Below are 8148 nucleotides of genomic sequence, written 5' to 3' on the forward strand. Positions count from 1 at the left end.
CTCCAGCGTGTCCAGAAGAGGGCAACCAGGATGGTGAGAGGGTTGGAATCCAAGTCTTATGAGGAAAGACTGAAAGAGTTGGGTCTGTTTAGCCTGGGAAAGAGAAGGCTTAGAGGGGACATGATTGCAGTCTTCAAGTATTTGAACAGCTGTCATGTAGAAGATGGAGCAGATCTATTCTCTCTTGCTCCAGATTGCAAGACTAGATCTAATGGGTGGAAATTACAAGGGAGTCGTCACTGGCTAAATATCAGGAGAAACTTCCTAACTGTGAGAATGGTTGAGCAGTGGAACAGTCTGCCTCGGGAGGTGGTGGATGCTCTTTCGCTGGACGTTTTCAAGCGGAGGCTGGACGACCATCTTTCGGGTATGTTGTAGGTATGTAGGGCTATCTTTCAGTATACTCCTGCAGAGTGCAGGGGGTTGGACTAGATGACCTGCAAGATCCCTTCCAATGCTAACATTCTATGGTTCTATGATAATCCTATAAAGGAAGAACTTTGAATCTCATTCAGTATGCTGGCATGCCCTGTGCTTGCCTGCTTCCAGAAGGAAAATTCCCAATAAAACTTGCCTGCTTTGTTAGCAAAAAGGCCAGATCGAACTCAGAGAAGGGGGTACGGTTACACGAGAGTTTTGAAAACTCCCCTAACAGCTTATGCTAGGAGGCTGTACCTAAGAAGGCTATAAAAACAGGAAGGGGAAACAGGTAGCAGTTGGGTTTCATTGGAGTAGCTGGACATTCTCACTGCTAAGAATCCCCCGGCAACTGACGGGACATGAGGATCTTTACCTGGTTGTTTTGTTTTTTATGTTCTGCAATTAAAGAATCTCTGTCCCACAGTGCCTTGCCTTGCTGAGTGTTCTTTGGCCATTCAGTTCTTCTTGGAAGAGCCCTTGCCACAGGCAAGAAAATGGCCTCTGGGCACAACAGGTCTAGCTGTAAGTTGAATCCTACAGTGTAATTTTGTGTTGTTTAATGTGCCATGTTAACACTCATGCATTGGTCCAGTTCTGGTTTTTAGACTTCCGGTTGGTGCTACAACCCAAATGCTATTTCACTGTCTATTGCAAGGGTGACGAACTCATTTGTTATGAGGGTCGGATCTGACATAAATGAGACCTTGTTGGGCCAGGCCGTGTGTGTCATAAAATATAATGCCAGGTAGCGGAGATATAAACTTTTATAAAGGACACAAACACAAAGGTGGGTTTTTTTTACTTAAAATAAAAACATGCTTAAAATGTTAGCACTCTTGCGATATTTTGTTTATTTAACAGTGTTTGATAACTGACACCTCTTGCTCTGAATTATTGCATCAAAATGTCTGTGCTGTTGCAATCTTGAGTGTGCTGTTCAGGTGTGTATCTGTAAGCTGCAAACCTACGATGACGCAGCAGGAACAGAACTGGAAGAAGAAGTAGAAGACAGCCAGTTCCACTGCGGGCCTGATAGAAGCCCTCTGGGGGCCAAATCCGGCCCCCGGGCCGCATGTTTGACACCCCTGGTCTATTGAATGTCCCATTGTGTTGACTAGTCTACCTTGACTTGCAGTGAAAAAGGTGGATAGTAAATAATGTAAATGAAAATGAATAAGTGGGATTTGGGACATCTGTCTTAGTGATGGAGGAGGCACTCTGTCAACAGGCTCTGTGTGGGGGTGCTGGCTGGGCCCACCTTTTGAAGGGGTTCTGCTTTCCTCCGGGTCCAGGAGTTACAAAACTTGGGGAACTCCTGATATGAGCACTTATTCCCCTCCTCACAGACAACTGAGAGGTGATAGGATAACCAACTTTAAATACTTGCAGGGCCGGCCCACCCACTAGGCGAACTAGACTTTCGCCTAGGGCGGGCTGATCATGAGGGTGCCGAGCTGCACACACACCCCGCCAAAAGCCCCCTGCCCCCAGAAGAGTTTTCGGCTGAACATTCGGAAGAACTTCCTGACAGTTAGAATGGTTCCTCAGTGGAATAGGCTTCCTTGGGAGGTGGTGGGCTTTCCTCCTCTGGAGTTTTTCAAACAGAGGCTAGATGGCCATCTGACAGCAATGCTGATTGTGTGAACTTAGGCAGATCATGAGAGGGAGGGCAGGAAGGGTTGCATCTTGTGGCCCTTTCTTACATGCCCAGGGAAATGCTGATTGCCACTTTGGGGTCAGGAAGCAATTTTTCTCCAGGCTAGTTCTGGAGGTTTTTTGTCATCTTCTGGGTGTGGGACAGCAGTCATTGGGGTGTGGAGGGGGAGGTATTTGTGAGTTTCCTGCATTGTGCAGGGGGTTGGACTAGGTGACCCTGGAGGTCCCTTCCAACTCAATGATTCTATACCTCAAGGTCTGACCATCAGTTGCATCTGGAGGTCAAGGAAACTTACCTCCCCTGGGTCAGCCTGGGCAATGCTCCTGTGAGTTTACTGCTTTCCCCTGAAGTATACAGCTTGGCTGGCTTGCTTGAGTTGTCACCTGGAGGCAGCTGTTTGGTAGGTTCGGAAGGGTGGCACATCAGCTAGCCCATAGGGCTCCCAAACAGCCTGGGGCGGAATGTCCTGTCCCCTTTCATAAGAGGCTTAAGGAGACATTATTTATCTCCAAGCTGCCACTTTCCACACTTTCAGCCTCTCTCAAAATAGACCCCCAGACACTTTGTGTGTAAGTTATGTCTTGCTTTAAATTTTAAATGTTTTGTTTGTTGTGTGATATGGTGTGTGAGACAGGGAATCTACCCAACTCTTGAGAGCCAGTTTGGTGTAGTAGTGTGTGGTCTCTAATCTGGGAGAACCAGGTTTGATTCCCCACCCCTCCACTTGCAGCTGCAGGATGACCTTGGGCAAGCCATAGTTCCGTCAGAGGTGTTTTAAAGGTGCCACTGGACTTAAACTTTGTTCTTCTTTTATTAATTAGAGAGGAAAACAGTGCAGGCAGCAGAGCAGGATAGCGTTTACATAGGAAATTCTCGCTCCGGATTCATTATTGCTCAGGACTGCTCCGGACTACTCAGAGTCTTTGAGGCTCAGTTGAAGGAAGAGGCAAACGAGGGGCAAGTCAAGCGGTCCTCACTCCGGAGTGCAGAGTGCTTGATCCGGAGTGAGACTTGTAAACGGAGTGAGTGTGTAAACGCGGTTAGAGAGAGACGTAAGAGCTGGCAGAGGCCGCCCGCAATTCTCGCCCCCATCTGGACTAAAATCCACTCCTCCGTCTACAGCTGCAGAGCAAGCGCAGTTCCTTTCCTCTCGCATTTTTAGGGTTAAGGGCAGCGAGTCTGAATTCCTAGAGAGCGCTCGAGGAGGAGGTCACTTCCGTCCGGCGTGGGAAAATGGGTTCGGCTTCTCCCCACGCGTGCAAAACATCAGCCCCTTCCCTGGTGAGTTGGGAATTACAGAGAAGGGCTAGCCGGGTGAGTTCTGTCGTATCAAAATGGAACAAAAATCTAGCGGCCACTTGAAGACTTATTGTTTCCGACATTTATTTATTTATTATGTTAAGTGTAGCGTCTTTAAGGCGCCGCTGGTTTTTTATTTTAAGAGGAGGGAATGCCAGGTTGGAGAAGGGGGGGGAGGTGTCAGGTATAGGGTTGCCAGCCTCCAGGTGGGGCCTGGAGATCCCCCGCTTTTAAAACGGATCTCCAGCTGGCAGAGATCAGCTCCCCTGGAGAAAAGGGCTGCTTCGAAGGGTGGACTCTCTGCGACACTGGACCATGCTGAGTTCCCATGTTGGATTAGGGCAAGGGCCCATCCTGTCCAACAGTCTTTTTAGCCTCCAGCTCGCACATTTTTGTCTTAGCTCAGGAAGGATCGCTCCAGAGCAAACTAATTTATGCAGCAGCCAAATCACTTGCTCACAACTTGAATGCCACTAGCTCACAGAGTAGAATTTTTGCTCACGAGACTCCACAGTTTAGAGGGAACATTGGCCCAAATCCAGGCAATAAAGCAACTATTGATCCAGAGTTGGAAGTGAGACACACACCCCCGCAAGTCCTCCGAAGCTGCTCCATGGGGTGGAGGGGCTCCTTCCCCTTTGCAAAGCCAGGAAATCCCCCTGCGATGCATGGGGGGGGGGTTTCAAGATCCTTTTCCTGTGATTGTGGATTGCCTTGAAAATTACTTACATTGGCAAGAGGGTCTAAGGAGAGGGAGGTCTGGATGGGGCTGGGGTGGGATTGCCAACTCCACCCTGGGATATACCTGGAGATTTGGGGGAAGCTACTGTGGAGGGGAGAATTTGGGGGAGGGCTCTCACTTTGACTCTGTGGTATAACATAGAGCTCGCCCTCCAAAGCTGTGGTGACCTGTACGGTAGCCGATCGCTAATCTGGAGATCTGTGGTGGTGAAGAAGAAGAAAAGATTGGATTTATACCCCGCCCTTCACTCAGAGTCTCAGAGCAGCTTACAATCTCCTTTCCCTTCCCCTCCCCACAACAGACAACTTGTGAGGTAGGTGGGACTGAGAGAGCTCTTTCCAGAGCTGTCCTTGAGAGAACAGCCCTGACAGAACTATGGCTTGCCCAAGGTCATCCAGCAGCTGCAAGTGGAGGAGTGGGGAATCAATCCGGTTCTCCAAGATTAGTGTCCACGCACTTAACCACTACATCCTAGAGCTGGTCATCTGAAGCGGCTGTTTCTTGGGGGAAACTGTTCTCTGTATTGAGAGCCAGTTTAGTGTAGTGGTTAAGTGGGCGGACTCTAATCTGGGAGAACCGGGTTTGATTCCCCACTCCTCCACTTTCACCTGCTGGAGGATGACTTTGGGCAAGCCATAGTTCTGGCACAGCTGTCCTTGAAAAAGAGCAGTTTCTGTCAAGAGCTCTCTCAGCCCCACCTATCTCACAGGGTGTCTGTTGTGGGGAGGGGAAGGGAAAGGAGTTTTTAAGCCGCTCTGAGACACCTTTGGGTAGTGAAGGGCGGGGTATAAATCCAGATCATGACAGAGCTAAACAGAAACTGGCTGATATAAACGTAAGCAGGGGAAGGCCAGTCGAAAAAATGTCAAGTTTTGCATGCCCTGCGGGACCCACCTTCTTGCATTAGTTTCCACAAAGTGATGCTTTTGATAAGATGAAGGAAGGATCTCTTGTATCTCATCTGTCTTTCTTACAGGGAGAGGCCATGGACGGCTGTCAGTCATCCCCTTTTGCTTGCGGACTATCTTCTCGTACGGAGAGTGTCCTTGGAAGCTCAAAAAACGTCCTAACTTCGCAGAACTGAGTACCCTCCATGTTTTGTTAATCCTTGTCTTGGAAAAAGGATGAGGAAATTCTTCCATCTTGTCGGAAGTTGACTTGGAGAAAAGGAGGACTCGGCTGGGCCTGGAGCAGAAAGAGGAGGCCCTGCCATTGAGGCTGAGAAGAGCAGAGGATCCTGGGAAAGAACTGTGCCAAAGACCCTGGAAGAGGGAAAAAAACCCTCTCAACCAGTCCAGCCCAGCGCTTCAGGCACTTCTGCTACCAGGAGGCTGAGGGGCCCTGAGACGTTTGCGACGGACTCCGCCATCTTTGCCATCAGTGGCTGGAGACAGAAAAGTATACCAAGAAGGTGCCGGACCTGGTGGTCTTGGAGCAGTTCTTGGCTGTCCTGCCCTTGGAGATGGAGAGCTGGGTCAGGGAATGTGGGCCGGAGACCAGTTCCCAGGCAGTGGCCCTGGCAGAAGGATTCATCTTGAGCCTGGCAGAAGACAGGATACAGGATGGGCAGGTGAGATGAGGAGGAGCCATGGCTCAGTGCAAGAACATCTGCTTGGCATGCTGAAGGTCCCAGGTTCAATCCTCAGCATCTCCCGTTAAAAGGACCAGGCGATAGGTGATGTAAAAGACCTCTATGAGATCTGCTGCTAGTCTGCGTAGGCCATACTGACTTTGATAGAACGAGGGTCTGATTAAGTCTAAGGCAGCCTTGTGTGCCAGTCTGGTGTAGGGGTTAGGCGCATGGACTCTAATCTGGGAGAACCAGGTTTGATTCCTGACTGCTCCACATGCAGCTGCTGACGTGACTTTGGGTCAGTCACAGTTCTCTCAGAGCTGTTCTCTCAAGGGCAGTCCTCGAGAGAGCTCTCTCAGCCCCACCTACCTCACAGGGTGTCTGTTGTGGGGAGGAGAAGGTGAAGGAGTTGTAAGCCGATCTGAGACTGCTTTGCATAGTAAAGGGCGGGGTATAAATCCAATCTCTTCTCTTCCTCTTCTGCGTTCATGCGTTTGGCCTGGGAGCTCCAAAGGGTGACACATGTGAAAGATTGTCCTAAAAATCCCGCTCCCCAATGAGCATCCAACATTTTCAGAAAACCGGACAAGAGAGATCCACTTCCAAAGCTTTTCCCAGCACCATTCCTTTCCTGATCCACCTCCCCATGCCTCTTTGCTGTTTCAGGAGCGATCAGAGGGGGCCGCTGATTTCCCTGATGTCAAGAAGACTCTATCAGACCCCAGGCAGAGGCCGCAGTTCTGGTGGACAGAACAAGAGGAATTTGGAGGTAGGTGAGGGTGGGTGGGGCTCCTTGCAGTGTGTTTTCCTTTCTGCCAAGAAAGCCGGAAATCCGTGATTTTGTCCTTGGGGAAAACATTCCTTCCCTCGGGAATCTCACGCGGTTTTATACATCCAAGCGAATGTTTTTGTGCCAGGACCTCAAGCGCAAAATACAAAGACTCCTTTATTTATTTACTTGATTTATACCGACCGAGATGACTCGGGGGTTGCAACATAATCCCTGGGAGGAAAAGGTAAAGTGTCTGGGACTTTTCAGTTTAGAAAAGAGACGACCGAGGGGGGGAGGACATGAGCAATGCTCCCTCTAAGCTGTGGAGTCTTGTGAGCAAAAATTCTACTTTGTGAGCTGCTGGCATTAAAGTTGTGAGCGAGCGATTTGGCTGCTGCATGGATTAGTTTGCTCCGGAGCCATCCTTCCTGAGTGAAGACAAAACGGTGTGAGCCAGAGGCTAAAAAAACTGTGAGCTAGCTCACACTAACTCAGCTTAGAGGGAACTGAGGACATGAGAGAGGTTTCTAAAATTATGCATGGGGTGGAGAGAGCGAACAAAGAGAAACTTTTTCTCCCTCTCCCAAAAGACTAGAACTCGAGGGCATCCGATGAAGCTGATGGGCAGTAGGTTCAGGGCGGACAAAAGGAAATACTACTGCACACAGAGTGGGATTAAGATGTGGAATTCACTGCCAGAGGATGCCGTGATGGCCACAGGAATAAACAGAGGTTTGCAAGGGGATGAGATAGAGCTGTCCTCCATGAATCTATCAGTGGCTACTAGCCCTGGTGACTGAGGGGAACCTCCATATTCAGAGGCAGTCAACCTCTGAATCCCAGAGTCAAGAGGCAACCTCAGGGGAAGGCCTGGGCCTCTCTGCAGTGTTGTTGGCCCTCCAGAAGAACTGGCTGGCCACTGTGTGAGACAGGATGCTGGACTAGAGGGGCCTTCACTGGTCTGATCCAGCAGGGCTCTTCTGATATGCTTATGAAGGCCTCGGCCTCTCTGCCCTGTGGTTGGACCTCCAGAGGAACTGGTTGGCCACTGTGTGAGACGAGATGCTGGACTAGATGGATTACTGATCTGATCCGGTGGAGCTCTTCTTTTGTTCTTACCTCGCTTTGTTCCTTAATTGGGTACCCAAAGTGCCTTACATCCTTCTTCATTTTATTATCACAACAACTCTGTGAGGTATGCTAGGCTGAGAGCAATGTGACTTGCCCAAGGTCACCCAGCAAGCTTCCGTGGCAGAGTGGGTATTCAAACCTGGGTCCCACTCATCCTAGTCCAACACTCTGATCACTACGGCATGCTGGGTCTCTTAATGACATTTAATGTTACACTTCCCAGTAAGTGTAACATGGTAGTATCTACCTTCCAATGAGTGCCCCCCCAGTGCTGTATCTTCAAACAGGGCCTTTAGACAGTTCTACAAATCAAAGAAGCTTGTCTGGCAGGCACACAGACAGGGCCTTTTTGGTGGAAGCCCCATAATTATGGAACAGCCTGTCCAGGGAGGTGCCCCTTGCCCCCTGTCAGAACCCACAGCCAACAACGTAGTACACGCTTCTCAGGAAAGGTAATACTTTATTGAAGAGCTATAGATGCATTAACATAGGCACTGTTAAGAATGACGACTGCCCATGGGGCATAATAGGATATAAGGCATTCGTATGCATCC

The sequence above is a fragment of the Gekko japonicus genome, unplaced genomic scaffold (assembly GCF_001447785.1).
Source record: "Gekko japonicus isolate JY-2015 unplaced genomic scaffold, Gekko_japonicus_V1.1 scaffold6525, whole genome shotgun sequence".
NCBI classification, from domain to species: domain Eukaryota; kingdom Metazoa; phylum Chordata; class Lepidosauria; order Squamata; family Gekkonidae; genus Gekko; species Gekko japonicus.